Raw genomic sequence first — 17642 nt, 5'->3', positions numbered from 1 at the left:
CTTGCTTTCCAATCTCTCTTCCCCTGATGATGCAGCAAAGTCAATCTTCGAGACCTGCTGGCCACTTTCGTTAAGTTTACAATGCTTAGCTGCTTGCTCGCGTGCCACCTCATGCTCACGTTGTTGTTGTTCAAGAAGCGATTGCCTTGCTTGGTCGCGATCTTTCGCCCTGTCTCGCTCTCTCCCCAGGTTAAGTGTAGGCTTCCAGTCAACGTTGTATCTGTCCCAGAGTAAAACATGCTTCCCAGAAACAAAGTGTCAACCACAAACTCTCTCACTTTTCAAGATGTCTTTCCATTTCGTGTCATCTCGGCTTATCTGTGAAATCCATGCGTTTTGGCGATCTTCTGTTAGCTGTTTATAACTTTCATTGTTCTTATCAACAACGATAGGTATACGGTATAGACTAATACCTTCCTTGTTTCCAGATTTTACTCTACAGCCAGGTATTATACAGAGAACCATCGCACTACAACTCACTCACATCTCTCTCAACGCGTCTCTATTTACGATTCGAGGGGCTCCACAATGGCAGTTAACGACGGTTGTCAAGGACTAAGGTCACGTGTTTGAAAACCAAGAATTTACTCTGTTAAATGATTGCTTAGTTTCAATTCAGTCGAGATAAGTAGGAAAAAAATCGCCTTTAACAAGTCCCCAAACCCCTTAAAGATGTAAGTATTTGATGTCACCTCTTTCGCACAGTGTGGTCTATTTAATCTAAAAGCTCTATTTCGCAAAATTTTGCATAATATGGATGAAGAGATCTAGTCATTTTTACTGCATTGTACATTGTATTGTCAGGGGAACACTACACTCACCAAGTCTCAAGGCCTAGAGACTATAAGTGTCAGTTGATTTACCGATATATACTCAATCAGGTTCATTTCCTTTTACAGGAAATTGGCAGACTTTGGAATACAACATGGTTCCAACGAAATATTTTCAACAGTTCCTCAAAGATCTCAAAAATCCTGAACCCCATTCTGTCAAGAGCCAGTACCACTGGCGAGTGCCTATTTTATGCTCCTCTGCAAGGAAGGTGAAGGTGTTTTTTTTACCTTGGCATAATTAAACATGCTTTGGCCAAACAAAACATTGTCACTTTGAAAGAGAGAGCATTGTGGAATGGACATGTACTAGTCACAGAGCACGAAAAACAAGGGGACACTGATCGTATACAAGCTCTCCTTGCCACCAAAAGAAAAGCCCACGGGGCAATACCAATAGCTAGGATAATGTGCATGAGTAATCTAATCATTGGGTACAGAGAAGGTCAGGTTACCCGCTAGATGTAATTTGGTGGCCAAACCTGTATCATACAGGTCTCATGGGAAAAATAAGCATCAGACTATTTGTAAGTCATGTTCATCTTGAATAATTCTTTATGTTACACAGAATGTTTTTCTGATTCCAGTTACTTTTTATTTTTAAAGTCAGTTCAGTTGAGGAATGTACCTAATGTTTCTGTACACATACTAAATCTAATAAATAAAATTTGTGAGGGTAAGACTAAAAACGCCTTTTTGTCTACAATGCCAAATCAAACTGGAATTCGCCCTATCTGTAAAGAAACCTTGGGGAAAACCGAAAAAAAGCACAAAACTTAAACAAAAAAAAATAAAAAATATATATATATATCGTGGGAGGAAAAAGACAAATAAACTACAAGTTCATCTCACATAAAGATCCTTCAGTTGAGAATTGTGTAGTTCACATGTGGAAAATAACTGGAACACCTAAGTTCAAGTTACTACAACCTTCCTTATATATAATAAGCTATACCTTAACTCCCTCAGGCAAGAGGGCATAGAAGAGATTAAGAATAACCCTCAAGTATACACTACCCAGGAGGGTATAGAAGAGATTAAGAATAACCTTCAGGTATACACTACCCAAGAGGGTATAGAAGAGATTGAAAATAACCCTCATGTATACACTACCCAAGAGGGCATAGAAGAAATTAAAAGTAACCCTCAGGTATACACTACCCAAGAGGGTATGAAAGAGATTAAAAGTAACCCTCAGGTAAACACTACCCAAGAGGGTATGAAAGAGCTTAAAATTAACCCTCAGGTATACACTACCCAAGAGGGTATAAAAGAGATTAAAAGTAACCCTTGGGTATACACCACCCAAGAGGGTTTAAAAAAGATTAAAAGTAACCCTCAGGTATACACTACCCAAGAGGGTATAGAGAAGATTAAAAATAACCCTCAGGTATACACTACCCAAGAGGATTTAAAAAAAATTCAAAGTAACCCTCAGGTATACACTACCCAAGAGGGTATAGAAGAGGTTAAACTAACCCTCAGGTATACACTACTCAGGAGGGCATGAAAGATTGTCACACTTAAGTCAGTCTAATTAATATCAGGAGACTGCTCTTTGCCTGGACTCTCTCCCTTGACCTAGACTGAAGGTCGAGGCATCCGCTGTCAGTTATGGGTCAAAGGATCATTGAGACAATCAAGCCCCTCCACCACGGCAAGGTGACAGTCTCAACGGAGAGGAAAATCTTATGTGTTATACTCAGGTATACACTACCCAAGAGTTAACAGGTTTGGTGAACAACTGAAACCCTCAGATGTACACTACCCAAGAGAGCTCAGGTTTGGTGAACAAACTGAAACTCTCAGGTATACACTACCCAAGAGAGCTAAGGTTTGATCACAACTGAAACCCTCAGGTATTCACTACCCAAAGAACGGAGATGAGCTTTGTTGCACCAGAGCCATCATCACGGCCAAAGCCAGACTTGACCAACACCCCAACTGGGATGGGTTTAAAAGAGGCAGAAGGATCCAAGCAGAACATGCAGTAGACCTTCATCACGAAACGAGAGTTCCCCGAGGTCCATGTGGGTACGTCGAACTCCGAGCCTTCCCTCTTGCTCCTTCTCTCTACGACTATCAAATTCTTCTCTGCAATGCCACGCGCGGGTATGTCGTAACATCATTTGGCCCACCTAATTAATTCTAATATGTTGTGTTGAAACTATAATCAATTATTACATGCGTCTCTGTATGTAGAAATGCATACACAGGGCGTGAAATTAATTTTTTTCCTGATAGCCAGTTGGCTCCTAAATTCTTCAAAGTGGTAGCCAAGTGGAAAAAAGTTGGTCGCCATTTTCAAAGACAAACAAAACCTTCTTTTAAGCTGTCAGCATTCTAGATAGACCCTCCAAAATTAAGTTTGGGAAAAGATCTTTAACATGCTACAAAGTGGACACTAGGATGGACGATATATAACGTAAAGCTCACTTAATTCCAAGATGGCGTCTAGTTATCAATCGAGATGCATCTGTTACGTTTTGGAAACAAACTTAACGAGGAAGTTTGCGACGGATTTATCTTTGCAAATCTTTTTTTAATTCACTATATCTCTTGGTAAGGTTATGATGAAACATTCAAGTCGCCAATTTGGCGACTAATTTCCAGGATTTGGTCGCCAAAGTGAAAAAGTTACGGTAGTCGCATTGGCGCCTGTATTGGGCACAATTTCATGTCCTGATACATGCTGAGATATATATTTATTTCATGCAGTGTGGTCGGTGAAATAAATTCTTATATTTACAAATCTAAAACATTTAAAAATTACTGAGCCACCCCTCATGACTACTCTATTCTTCATGTGCAGGCAACAGCGTAACATGTTCAGACATGTGGGATGTGGAAAGATGAGTAGTTGGAGGCTGAAAGACATTTGGAAGATTTTGTAGACACAACTGACATTCTCTTGGTGGATCATAAATTGGTAGCTCCTCCCCATAGTTCCACACCTTTAGTGCCACTAGCTGCATGAGTCTTGGAACTTGTCCATCAGGTGTACAGGTAACTCCCTCAATTACTGTTGGGTTGAATGACCTCTGTCCCTCCAGTGCAGATGTTCCCTTGGCAGAAGCCTTCCATTGAAGTTTAAGTTTGCGACCATCTGCTTTTAGTGACTGAATTGTTACTGGTAAGTTATTGTTTACTTTCTTTTCTACCCAAGCTCTAGGGTAAACATCCTTTGCAGTAAGTGACCCATGTGTGCAGTTTTCTCTAATCTTGTTTAGGTTCTTTCTTGCCTCTTGCAAAGCGTCTGTGGTGAGCATTTGGGTATATTCTTTCATTCTTTCTTCGTGAACTTCATGTGCTGCTTCTGTGGTCCTGGTGTTGGTTTTTCCACTATGCAGAATATTTTCAACAAATGTGATTGAGACCTATTTCGATAACTCTGACATGTTATCATTAAGATACAGTTGAGAAAGGTTGAACTGTCTTTCAGCAAGAACATTGTTAACTGGAAGACTGAAAATGTGCTTGGCATAGAACTAAAACAGGTTTGGAGTGGCTTCTTTACTTATGAGTGAGCTATGTGGTGATGAAGCAATTTCTTTGATCTCACTGAGCAATTGTGGTTCCATCAATTTCCAAAGAGTGGCCCATTTAATCAATCCAACTCTATCCCTATACACCAATGTTAGAATGTTCTGTCCATGTCTCTGATCAGCTCCCATTCCAAACAACTTGGGAAAAGTTAACCACTCTGCTCCATGATCTTTGATTACTTTAATTGCTTCTTGTAACATTGGCCTCTGCACTTGTTTGTGAAAATGGTTGATAGCTGCTGGGTCCTTTAATGACATCTTCACCTGTTGTGATGTTAAAGGAAAATATTCTGCAGGAGAACATTTTACTTAAAGTTTCATGGTGCTTCAGAACAGTTGCTGGCCATAACCTTGCTAGGTAACCACTGGAGAATCCAAGTTCTGCATCACTAGCTTGGGATGTATTCAGAGATGGGATGATAAACTTATCAAGGAATTCAAACAAAAACTTGATTTCAACTTGAATCATAGGACTGGAGCTCAGCTTAATGACATCTTGCCAAATAGTCTGGTGGCTATCTGATTTTGGCAATCTTTCAAGGAGACACTCAGCGAGCTGTAAACAAACTTTTCTATACTTAAGATACCACTGGAGAGTTTCATGAAAATATGTCCACCTTGTTTCTATGAATGTCTGGGGAAGGGGTGGCTTTTTACTTAGAATACCAAGAGAAACATACATAACTTTGTATTGGCTTGGACGCTCATGATGGAGCCATGATATTTTATAGAGTAATTGTAAAACATGGGGGTTGCTCATGTCACCCTTGGCCCCAAACCCAGCCTGCACATTCTTCTCAGCATAATGTTGAGTACATGTGGGTAGCATCCTACAAAAAAAAATCTCTTTTCCAAAAATTCTGGCATTGTTAGCTAAAAGACCGTTTACTTTTCCCTTTTGGGTAGAGGCATTGTCCCCAACCAACCCTGAAACATTGGTAATATCATATTCATTTTTTACAACATGGTAATCTACATCATACTGGTGTTTTCCAGACCCGCTTGCTGTTAGGCTGTTTGCAAGGACATAAGCTCGTGGCAAGCTCTCTAAGGGACACCAGGTGTGAACACCTACTACGTGCCTCTCCTCTCCTCCTTTGTGGGAGTCATCACTCCAGAGATGAAAATCATACTTGGAATTTGAAAAGCGCTTGCGTAAAATTAGTTTGTCAGCTTCACCTAAGAGAACATTCCAGTCAGAAAGTGTAGTTGGGGAGACAATGAAGTTTGTTGGGGGGCTACAATTAAACAAAATATTGAAAATCAGATGTAATGCTACAGGTGTCTTTTGATATGATAACAAAGATGCATGTTGCATGTATCTGACACAAGCCATAAACATCAAGGTCCTTTGGTTTTGTCCATTGTGACCATGAGCAAATGTCTCCACAAGGGAATACCCTTTTTTGGCAATTTCACTGTTGCCCTGTAATTTCTGTTTTAGCTTTGAGGAAGCAGATCTTGTCCCCCTTAGCTTGTGTCTGACTTGTTTTTCCTTTTTTTCAGTAGACGTCAGATTTTTTTGACACTTTTTAAGTTGAGTTTGAAGCCTCAACACGTCCTTTTTCAATTGGATGTTCCTTCCTTTTACAAATACTGAAATTATGAAAAGGTGACACAATAAAAATTAGTTAAATGTAACTGATTTCACATGATAGAGTATTGAAACAGAATACAAAGTAAAAATGTCCTGCCAGAAATCTTATCGACCAGGTATATTTAGAATGTGTAGTTTAAATTTGGCAAAAACATTGTTATCGCAATTGCACAGTTGATTAATTGAAACTATTGTGTTTCCACGGTGGTCCGTACGCAGATAATTTTGTTCATGTTGATAAAAACTTCTAACACAAGCCTCAAAACTTCACTCGTAAAACTCTCGATACTGTGTGACACTCAAAGATACTCGTCCTTATGATCTGCTGACCGAAAAAATTAACTTGCCTGTACATTTCTTTTCTTAGGTACGAACCTTTAGAGGGAATCCAGTCCGCAGATTAATTTTCGCATTTGAGTGCGCGTAATACCTCCCTTGCGTTAATCGCCGCTCCAAATAGTTAAGCAAGAAAAAGCCTGAAAATACTGACCATGCAGCCATATCTACTACTTTGTCTTTATTTTCGAGTTTTTTTTTTTTTTGGCTTCTGTTCGGTGGGAGTATTATCGGTTTATGATTAAAATCCTCTTAAAGTAGTGTCATTAGCGATCGTGTAAGTTAAAACCGCCGAAAATTCAGAATTGGAATGAAAATCATTCACCGTAGTTCGTGGTTCACGCAATCTGCAGTATTATTCTTAGACATTTGCAAGTCTGCATTTCCATTCCCTCCTGAAATAATATCACTTACCTATACTGCGTCGTAAGGTTTTGACTGTTCCTTTTAGATTGGCATTTTCAGACCTCAAACTCTTGCACTCTCTCGAGTCAATCGATTTTTTCTTCACTTAAAAAGTTGCAAACTTGCACCGCAACACTTTTTTTTCAACTTTTTCAAAATAATCTTCATGTTTTCTCTGCTTCTTTTTGGCTGGTGGCTGATTTTTACTAGAAAACTGGCTGCCGTGAGGTCTTTTACGAGCCATTAGGAGTTCTCGTCAGCAAGTCGGCCGGCAATTAATTAACACAAATCTGCAACTTTGATGTAAACAACCCTCGGCATGAGCCCGCGTTCCTTTTATCAGGCAGTGTTTCAAAGTAATGTAATCTACGCATGTCTGAGATTTCAAGGGGTTACGGTTTTCATGGGTGGGGTATCTTTCCGTGAGGCCTAAAATTGTCTTCTATCAAAATCCAATCCTGATGCTCCTGAGACCAGTTTTTTGAATTGATTGCCTTCCACCTGCACCTACGAAAGGAGAACTTTTTCTTTCCTAGAGTAAAAGCAATGAATGAGTATGAGAAAAATAATCTTTTAAGCATCTCCAGAAACTCCATCTATCTCCACATTATACTCACCAAGCACAATGCAGTTCTTGGCTTCACGAAAGGTGTATCTCAAAGACAACAACATGGTTGAAAACCAATGGGTCAGAATTTGATCCACTGATAAAAAAAACAAATATTTTCAGTACACCAAAATTTTATGGACTGTCATTTAAATGTAACGAGTCATAGCGAGTGAAAGGACCCACCAGACTTATAAAAAATTGTTAATCATTATGATAATAATTTTTATCAGTTTTAGGCTTCAATAAAGGTTTGTCTTTATACTGATTCATGTCAGTTATTGTCAATATGTATGATGACACTGCACCATGAGGAATGAATGAGGTTGACTTGCCTTGTTTGACTTCACTTTCATGACTGGCCTGGGCCAGATGAGTCATGACTAGTGGCCTTTGAGTACAAACTGCGATGTAGTTTGTGGGATGCCTCAAAACCTTGCCCAGAATACTTGTAAAAGGAACGGAAATAGCGCAGCAGCATTGCACTGTGGTCAATAACAAGGTGGCCATAGTCTCCTGTGCCAAGATGCATGCCAACAGCTTTTTCAAAAGGAAGCCCCACCCCTTACACTAAAATATAAAATTGTTGTGAAAAGATAAAAAGTTTTACATAACTTCCAAACTCTGTTAATTCTGTTTTCATTATTTCTTTTCATTTAATCTCTACTACATATTGTTCGAAATGAAGAATAGAAAGAGAAAATTGCTATCTACTTGGCAGTGTTATTCATACAGTATGCTAAGTCTGACATTTTTACACCCATGACTGATAAAAACCCTGAATCACAAAACAGCTTACCTTTACATCGTGTGCATCTATCAGCTCTTCTTCATCTTCAGCAAATACTGTGTCACGAATTGTCAAAGCAATGTCTCTCCAGTCAGTGGACACCTTTTTCAGAGTATTGGAAAAGATCTAATCCTAACATTCTTCTCAGTCAGGAGTATTATGAGAAAGACAGGTCAATCAAAACTATGACGTTATGAATTTGAAAAGCAACATTTTACATTATCTAATATCTTACTAGAGCTTGCATTTCTGTTCTCTGACTGTCACCAAAGAACTTTTCTATTAGCCTAATTGTTCAGAAAGAAGTACTTTAAAAACTACATGCTGGCATTAATTTCTACTGTCTTTAAACCTTATTCTTAGTGCGCAAATTATGTACAGGTAAAGAAAAGACCAGTTTGAAGCACACAAATTATGTTAAAACTTGTTTTTTGCATTGATGTACCACCCCAAATAATCTGGTTATATCTACAAGAAACTTGTTAAAAAATGAAACAATGACACACAAGGAAAAATAGTGGTGCATTACTTTTTTGAAGAATGTGACTTGAATTTCAGCTTCATAGGTTGTAAAGTGATGCTGCTGCTGAGGGTAACTATCTGTTTTGGCTTTCCTCTTTCTCTTCTTAGGCTCACTTGGAATAGCTGCCAGTTTTTCAGACAAACTGCTTAACTCTAGGAACTTTGCCTCAGTCTCCTTTTGCCTCATTTCCCATTCTTCTCTCCTACTGCTTAGAAACTTTTTAAATTCTGAAATAAATGTGTCAATGTATAATTAAAAAGTTTTGTTTCTGTTAAATTTATCCTCTTGTAATGTTATGCTTCCAATCCCAATCCCACTTAAAATTATCTCATATTTTACTCCATCTGACATTGTAGCTCTTTGTATAGCAGTGCAATTTTTTCTTTTATTGATTTTTTTACATATTTATTAATTAAGAGCCACAGGTTAGACAGTTTTAAATTCCATAGAGTTAAAACAATTTATCCTCATGAAATTAAGTCTACTATTATCAAGCATAATGAGTATATTATTATCATGCATGATTATTTTAAACTTACCGCAATTTTTTTTTTGTATTAACTACTTTACTCATTGGCAGTTATCTCTCCACAATTGTGTCAAAATTCTTCAGAACCTCTCTTTCAATAGACCCTTGGAAAATACCATGAAATTCAGTTAACTTAATTGGTTAATACAGTCAAAACATTCAATAAAACAAATCCTACCTTCAAATCCAATAAAAATGTTAAACAAAGTTGACCATGATATGAGCTCTATTTATTTAAGGTGAATTCACATTGTTTCATGTTTAGAGGACTATATTGTCTTATAGACACGTATAGAAATGATGTCTGTGAAAAATGAGTTTTTGGAGCTTTCACTCATCATCCTTGAATGGATAAAATTATCAATTGAATTGTCTCAAGCAACATACTTCCATAAATCTAGCTTGATACCTCTTAACTTCTTAACTTCCTGTTCATGTTTCAGACATAATAAAAGTGATACCAAGTAATTCATGTACATTACAACGGTATGTTTTTCAAATTTGTGGCAGATGTAAGTGTTGAAACCAAGACTGAATGAAGAAAAATGCTTCTCAGAAAATGACAAAAAGTCATTATAGGTTAAGAACAAAATTGGTAACTGAGTACAAATGTGTTATTTCAGTTAGCTAATCTGAAAAAGATGCTACTTTGATGTTTTTCCTCTCCACTGCTGTTTGCTGTCCAGGTTTTGGTTTCACTGTTACCCTCAGAAAGCCTTTAAAGTTTTCAGGCCCATGGTGGGACAAGACCATTGAGTGAATCTAATGAGCCAACACGATGAGCAAAGAGACCCAATGAGCCCAATAGTTGTTCACAATTACTCATCTCACAGTGCAAAGAGCAAAGATTTATACTGCTGAGGTCTTCTTCAAGCAAAAATATGAGATCATCTCGTAGACTTGTAGACCTAATAGGAATGTTTCAAAAACAAAAATATATAAAACAAAATAAGATGTAACCACTTGTTTGTGACCCTGAAGATTGAGCACCAAGCCAAACTCTTAAAAGTGTTTTACTTACCTGCCAATATTAGCTTTAGATCTTAGACAATCGAGACAGGTCTCGTCAGGGTCAACACCATGGCATGTGCATCCCTATAAATCAAAATGTTTCAATTGATGCATGACAATTTGTATTTTGACCATTGAAATCAACCTTCAAGGATAGAGTCTGTTACCAGTGACAAATACAGTCCTTGAACTTCACACAACAACATTTTTAACAAGGAAGTCACTTTGCATTGTTTGATGTAGAGTTTTTTAGGTGCAAAATGTAAGATGCTTACATAAGGTTTCCACATGGACCCCCAAAAAATAAAAACTGTGGAAGACACTCAATATCTGATAACAAATTAGAAAGACATTTCGAGCCACACAACTAGGTAAATGCCATACAGGGAATTGCAATCCAATTTTAAAGTGAGAAACAAAGTAATTCAATTTGCTGTGAGCACTTACCCTAACTGCATCACAGAAGGCACAGAATTCACCATACCCTTTCCCACCAACAGCAAAGTCTAGATCATTGCCCCTTTGCAGTAAAAGCAGTAAGGCTTTGTAATCAAGGGTAACTGCAATTTTTTTTAATCAAGAGAAGTGATAAGAATTAACTGAAAAGCTGACATCCATGTATGAATTGAGTAATAATTATAATAATGATCTCACATTAATTGTGTATAGGACGTGTTTGCCTTTGGAACAACTGAAAGGACTTTTGACTGTGATTAAATCTACTTCAGTCAGTACAAAAACTAACATCCACCTCCTTTAAGAAGTGTGAGGGGTTTTATTCTGAGTAGTGTGCCATTTTGAACAACATGTTGCAAGTCCCTGGCTATAAGGCTCATGCATATCCACCTACCAGTGAAATTGATGTGGCACTTTTTCCCATCAACAGTAATTCCACCTTTTTTAATATCACACTTCTGGACATTCAAATTGGATATCAGTTGTTTGAGTTGTTCCCTAGAATAATTATAATAAACATAAGCAAGAGAACACAGTAAAAAATTTGCTCTTACAAACTAATGTAAAATCCTCAACAATTTTCTAAGAAATTCTCTTATGAATTTAAACCTTTTATCAATAATGATCAGATTTTTACTGACCAAAAATCATTGATGACGTCTTATGGCTGTAAGCACCAGTAAGTCTGTTATGATATTTATTGAGAGGTAGTAATATGGGACTAACCACTTAAAAACTTATATTTCAGTAATAACTTACCCACAAGGCAAACAATGCCTTACTTGATAACTACTTTGTGAAGTATTTACTGGACAAATATTTACCTCCAAGAGGACGTCCATCCAGTTTTATATTAAACTCCACTGTATCAGTATCTGGTGAGAACAGGCGTTGTTCTCATATGGCCCATACTATTACTGACACAAAGTCCACACCATAGGAATGGAAATCTGTAGGCATCTTTTGGATGGACAGCGTTTTGTGTACAACCTTAAAAACTAGCTTTTTAACTGCCCGAATATCATTTTTTGACAAGAGAATAGCAGTGTCACTGGTGCGCTACAAGCAAACAAAATGCTGTTTACATACAAATATTTTAAAATCAGCACAGTTACATAATCAATTTGTAAAAGTCCTTTGTTGTCCAAGCTTGTTAGTTTAAGATGGCAGGATGTTGGCCTTAACTTGTTCTTCATTTGTGCTTGTGGACCAAGATGAAGTTCAGGTCCATAAACTTATATAAAATTGGCCAATACCCTGGCATTTTGACCCAATACTTGACCTGAAACCTTGAACTGATATGAAACACTGTCTTTTCCATTTTCACTATTGTCAACAGTGATCATTTTATGGGGATCATACAATGATTTGGACTTATGGATGGGAATTACTTTTGGAGCTACAGCAAATTCTTCAAGCAGAAAATCTGTACACCGATTTGACATACCCACTTCTATTGCTTGCCATAGAAGTATAGCTACACTGCAGTTGTGATTAAGATAACTTATTTCCTGCTAACTACGAAATAAGACTTTGGTGGAAGGTTGAGAGGTGTGGTTATCTGGAATCACCTGGGATCATCTTGGTGGTCTTTCTTATCTTCTTACCATATAAAATTTTAGGTCTTGTGATTTTAGCTACTTGCCCATAAGATTAAAATCAGGATTCAAATTTTTGGGAACCATGAAATTCTTTTGGGGGGGGAGCCTTTAAACTTTTCATAAAGTTATAAAAAGTTATTATACTCTGAACATAATACCCTGAGGTTATAAGGTCAAACTAACCCCACTTCTTCCAAGCTGAGTGAGATTAAGAAGAGTTTGCCATACAGCATCTGGTAATTTTGCTTGCAATTTAAAATAGAGCAAGACCCAATCAGGCATACACATACTCTTCAACAGCTCTTGATAGGTGGTCGGTAAGAGGAGATCTGTTACTCCTTTCTTTACTCCATGAGCATCCATGACTAAATTGACCACTTCTGATATGGTTTCTGAGACCTTTGCCTTCTCTGCATCGATGCCATTAAATAATAATAATATACAGGCAAGGGTCTCATGATACTTTTCCAATACACCATCTAACTCGGACTTTACTTTCCTGCATTCACTGACAACTTTTCTCTTCTTTAAAGTGGAACCTAGAGTTGGATTGTTTAATGTTTTTTCAATAACACTGCTGTTGGTGGTATTGGTACTGCAGGGGCTGCTGGTGCTGCAGAGGCTACTGGTGCTGAATGGGCTGCTGATACTCCAGGGGCTACTGATGCTGCTTGGGCTGCTGGTGCTGCAGGGGCTACTGGTGCTGTAGGGGCCACTGATGCTATAAGGGCCACTGGTGCTGCATGGGCTGCTGAAACTGCTGATGTCTCTGCTGTCCCTGTAGCACTCGTTATTTAAAGAAGAAGAAGGCATTGTTTCAAGAGCAGCACTGGAAATGTCATCTGTACATAGGGGCAGAAGGAATATTAGATGTTGTTAGTAATTGGATTGATTCAATAACCAAGAGCATAGATATCAGTGGCCTGCATATTCCAAAAATATATATTTATTTAGTGGTGGAGTGAAATATGCATGTATTTGCGGAGTTGTAAAACGGCTTTGCACTTAGCCTCTAGCATCTTCATATTATTGTACTTATTAGCAATGTGACGTTCAGTTCCATCTTTTCTTTTAACTAGTTCCTTATTGGAAGAGAAAGAAGGAAGACTATTATTCCTACAGCAGTTCCATAAATGTAGCTTGCCTAAAACGATTAAGTAGTTGAACTGAGGGCATTTAGTATCTATGACATCAACTAGAATAGTCTTGAACTTGAGTTTCCTTTGTTCTTTGGCTATGGCGACCCAATACGATTCAATATCTTCCCATAATACACGTGAGTAAACACAGTAAAAGAATATATGATCAATTGTTTTTGCACCAATATTGCAAAAGGTGCAAATATCGCTTTGTATTAAACCTATCTTAGCTAAGTGGAAATTTGTGAATAAAACGTAATTCAGTATTTTAAACTGAAAACATTGCACATATGTTTCACGTGGCTCTACAAAATTCCAGTAAATATCTCACTTGATTTTCTTATCGTAACACCAGTGTCTCTTTCTTGGGTAGTTAGTATGCTCTGGTTTGAAAAATAAAGACAAAACATAATATATGCCCAAGATTGGATACTGCCAAAAACCAATGAGAGATTGCAAGGTCAGTGAGTTTTATTGAACACAACATGCAACAATCATAATAAAAAACATCCATAGGGCTCGTAGTGGCGTAACCGTAACTTGTGATGGTTAAAAGTTCCAGTACGTCTCCACCATCATTACCATCGTAATAGATTGAGGGATTCCTAGTTTAAGTAAAACAAATGCTCAAAGTTTAAGCAGATAAAACGTGTCAGTTTAAGAACTGAACGGTCAAGAAGCATCAACATATCAGGGGAGGAAATTCGTGTAACAAAGCAATCAGTAGGCACCAGAGTAGGATCAATGAAAAATACAGATTTGAGCTTACAACAAATCTTCGTCACAACTTCTGCAAGGTGCAGGGTTGTAACAAATTACTAAATAGAAGATGGTAGAGGTTATTACTATTAGTTGGCTCACCCCAACGCATCTTGAATTGTCTACTGTCAAAACAACGATGTCTCCGGAGGGTTTGCCCAACTTCATGGAGATATGGTGTTGTTGCCTCTGAAAGAAGTTCAGTGAGCATCATCAGGTCACTAAATTGATTTTGTTGACAAATTTTTTAAACTTTGTGAAGGTTGGTTCTTGAGTCGCTTATTACTTTTCAATGATAAAAAATGGGGATCACCATGCTGGTGTTTCACTTACTTGTAATTAAGCCCAGATAAGGGGTGTTTTCAAGACGCTACAGGGTTTCTATGGTAACCTGTTGTGTCAAAAGCAAGTCTCATTCATTTGTTCACCAATGATTAGGCATTTCTTTGATACCCTTTTAAAGGTTATAACGTATATAGGTTGGAAGTTGGGATAAATCAAAATAATAGCACTTGAAAATGCTGGAAACCTGAAGCAGCCACCTCAATTTGACTTAAGTACAATTACTCTAATTTAGCCTTCCTGTTGTCCTATTTTATCCAAACCTTCGTTTAATGTTATATCAAGACTTCAAGAGAAACTTTTGCCATACATAACTCACCCTGAGCTTAAATCTTACCTAGATACAGCTGTTTACGCTTACATGCAAAATATAGTAAATAATGCAAAAAATAATAATTAAGTCTTAATAGCGCTGCGTAGAGAATTTGAGACCCTTGCTGTGACTCAGACAAACAAACAGCCTCTCCTGGCATTTCTGTAAAGGCAGCATGTGAAAATATGTCGCTTGCGAGTACTTCTGTTTGCCCTTTAAAGGTTCTCTCTGAAGTCGACAGCATTCTAGGTTCAAAATTTGAAAAAGATCTAGAAAATTATACTGTGGAACAACTGAGAAGGTGGTTAAAGGAGGATTAAAACAGAGCAGAAAAATGAGAGGAGCTTTTGGAACATGTTAGAGACTGCATTAGAAGTGGAGATTACTGCACTCTTGATCCAGGTATCAATGATGGCAGATGGTTCATTGCAAAGGCCATTAAGGCACGTAATGATTTGAAAGGAAATTACAAATTGTTTCAGGTTCCACTCATACCAACAGTTGGCTGGCATGCTTTTCCGTCCCAGAACATTCCATCACTGTTCAACTTCGAGCAAACCTATTACTATGCTCTAGAATCTATTCAACATTTCAGCAGGGAAGACCAAGACAACAGACTTGGCTACATGACAGATAAGCCAGTGAAAAACAGTATAAAAAACGGGGATTCTGGATTTGTTGTTTTAGTTTTATCTGTGAATAGTGGAGCTGTCATACATGCCTCATGTGAACCATGCAGAGCTTCGTCCTTGGGTCGCTGTAGTCATATCGTTGGTGTCCTATTCTTGATCCTGGATCACATTAAGAAGCATGGGCTGATTTAGTTGAAACCTTGGACGAGTCAAGAGTGTTCCTGGAAAAAAGGGAAAAAGAGGAACAAAAATCTGTGCTTGGTATCCAACACTAAGTATCAAAGCAAGCATGAGCAAAGCACAGCGCTGGTCATTGATTTTGATCCAAAACCTGTGGAGCACCGTCAAGTTTCACTGGAGCAAATCAATCGATTAGTGTCATATGGGTGACATTTTGCAGAACAGTAGTAATAGGTTATCAATATGGGAAACACAGCTCAAATCTACCCACGAAAATTTTGATCTTAAAGACCCTAGCTGCTTGCAAGAAAAAGTCAAATTCTCTGCAAGAACCTCACGCCAGCCTCTGTCATGGAAATTCCAGGCACTCAAAGTGCGACAAAGAAATGATTCTTAGAAAGATGGTGCCAACTAAGAGCGTCCAAATGTCTACCAGCCTTCAAAGCTGGTTAACTTGTAGTTCAAGCAGAGCAAAATGGTGCTTCAGAAGCATTCAACTTTATTTCCCGCAATATTTGGGGAATAGACTCTGAACTGTTTCAGTCAAACTGGATGCTTTATGGCCTAGAAGGTGAGTCAAGCGCAATCCTCAAACACAAGGAAGAAACTTCAAACAAAGTGTGTTGTTCTGGATTATGGGTAGACCCCAAGCTGCCCTTTCTTACCTGTTCACCAGACAGCCTTGTGGGTAAGGATACTGTTACTAAGATCAAGTCCTTGAAGATTTTCAAACAGTATTCTGTACAAGCTGTCACTTTGCTAACCTCCACTATTCTCAAGGAAGTCCTGAGTAAGCAGTGTTTTTGTGTAAAAGATGGGAAATGTACATTGAAGTGTACCCACATCCTCCTAGTGACAGGCAGGAAGTTCTGTGGCTGTATCTCATATTCAGCAAGTGGAGAGGATTCAGTGGAGAGGATTGCAAGAGACCAGCCCCTCATTGCAAAAATCTCAGAATTTCTCACAACATTCTGAATAAGAGTGGTAGCTCCCAAGATTTTTGGAATGCGTATCTCAGGGATCTTCTGCCTTTCATTTTGCCACAACTGAATCCAGATGCCATAGACGACATGGGTGCAGTGAACAATGATATATTTCCATCAGCTTCACCTGGTAATAACAGTAGGCCCCTATATCCCTTGGGAGAACACAAGGTTGTATAATAAATCCCTCTCATGCTGACAGCCCTTAAACCTGAGAGGAAATTTATGCTGCAGATGCCTTGTTAAATGTTTCGAATAATCCAATGCACTACATGTCTTCTGTCTCCCATTATCAAGACCATGGTCTCACCTTTTTCCCTTGGGGTGGAGTAACAAGTGCTGGAATATCACTGACCAACACTTGTCCTCTGGATAACTGGATCATGATATTTCAGACCCTTGTTCACTCACGTAGAGTAAACTTGGTAGACCTTCTGGAGTCCGGCGATACCATTGCAAGGGTACTTCAGCTTGTTGTCTGTGGCCTTCATGCAGATGCTAAGCTGCTGGTAATTCGGTGTCTTAGACTACAACCTCAAGCTACATCTGGGGTCTTGGATTTATGTAGGAATGAAGGTGACTTTTTCATTAAGCTCTTTAATCCCTACCTGATGAGCACCACCACCTCAACCTGCTTCTCAGTAACCTACCCTAGTCCAGTGCAGACAGTTCACTCGACATCTCTGATACTGCCCCTGCCAACCACCAATATCAATGGGGAGAACACCGTCCTCAATTCCCTTAAATGTTGGCTTTACTTAGATGATTCTCTGTGTGGGAGGAAATTTGTCAGCAAGCCATCAGAGGAAGTTTCCTTTTATGAGGACTTAACTTTGAATGAACATGGTAACACCTACACATCGTGGCACTGGCATGAGGGTCAGTGCCCCATGTATGATGCTAAATTTGAAATCATTTCTCCTCTTTTCTATTGATCTTCTCAGTAGAGGGGGGGGGCAGCTCTAACACTGGCCTAAGTACCTTTGTTGATTTCTTTTTTTGGAAAAAATTATTCTCTTTTTGGTGTAACACTTTGGAATGGTGGTCACTGCATTTGCACTTTC

General features: G+C 38.4%; 3 pseudogenes; 2 read left to right on the top strand and 1 right to left on the bottom strand.

Moving 5' to 3' along the window:
• Positions 1–7114: 7114 nt before the first annotated feature.
• On the bottom strand, positions 7115–13043 carry LOC131784074 (uncharacterized; annotated as a pseudogene).
• A 1925-nt stretch (positions 13044–14968) lies between these two features.
• On the top strand, positions 14969–15805 carry LOC131784073 (uncharacterized; annotated as a pseudogene).
• Positions 15806–16416: 611 nt separating this feature from the next.
• LOC136284282 (uncharacterized) lies at positions 16417–17544 on the top strand (annotated as a pseudogene).
• Positions 17545–17642: the final 98 nt, after the last annotated feature.

The sequence above is a fragment of the Pocillopora verrucosa genome, chromosome 1, assembly GCF_036669915.1.
Source record: "Pocillopora verrucosa isolate sample1 chromosome 1, ASM3666991v2, whole genome shotgun sequence".
Lineage (NCBI taxonomy): Eukaryota > Metazoa > Cnidaria > Anthozoa > Scleractinia > Pocilloporidae > Pocillopora > Pocillopora verrucosa.
This window is presented reverse-complemented; position numbering and strand designations above follow the sequence as displayed.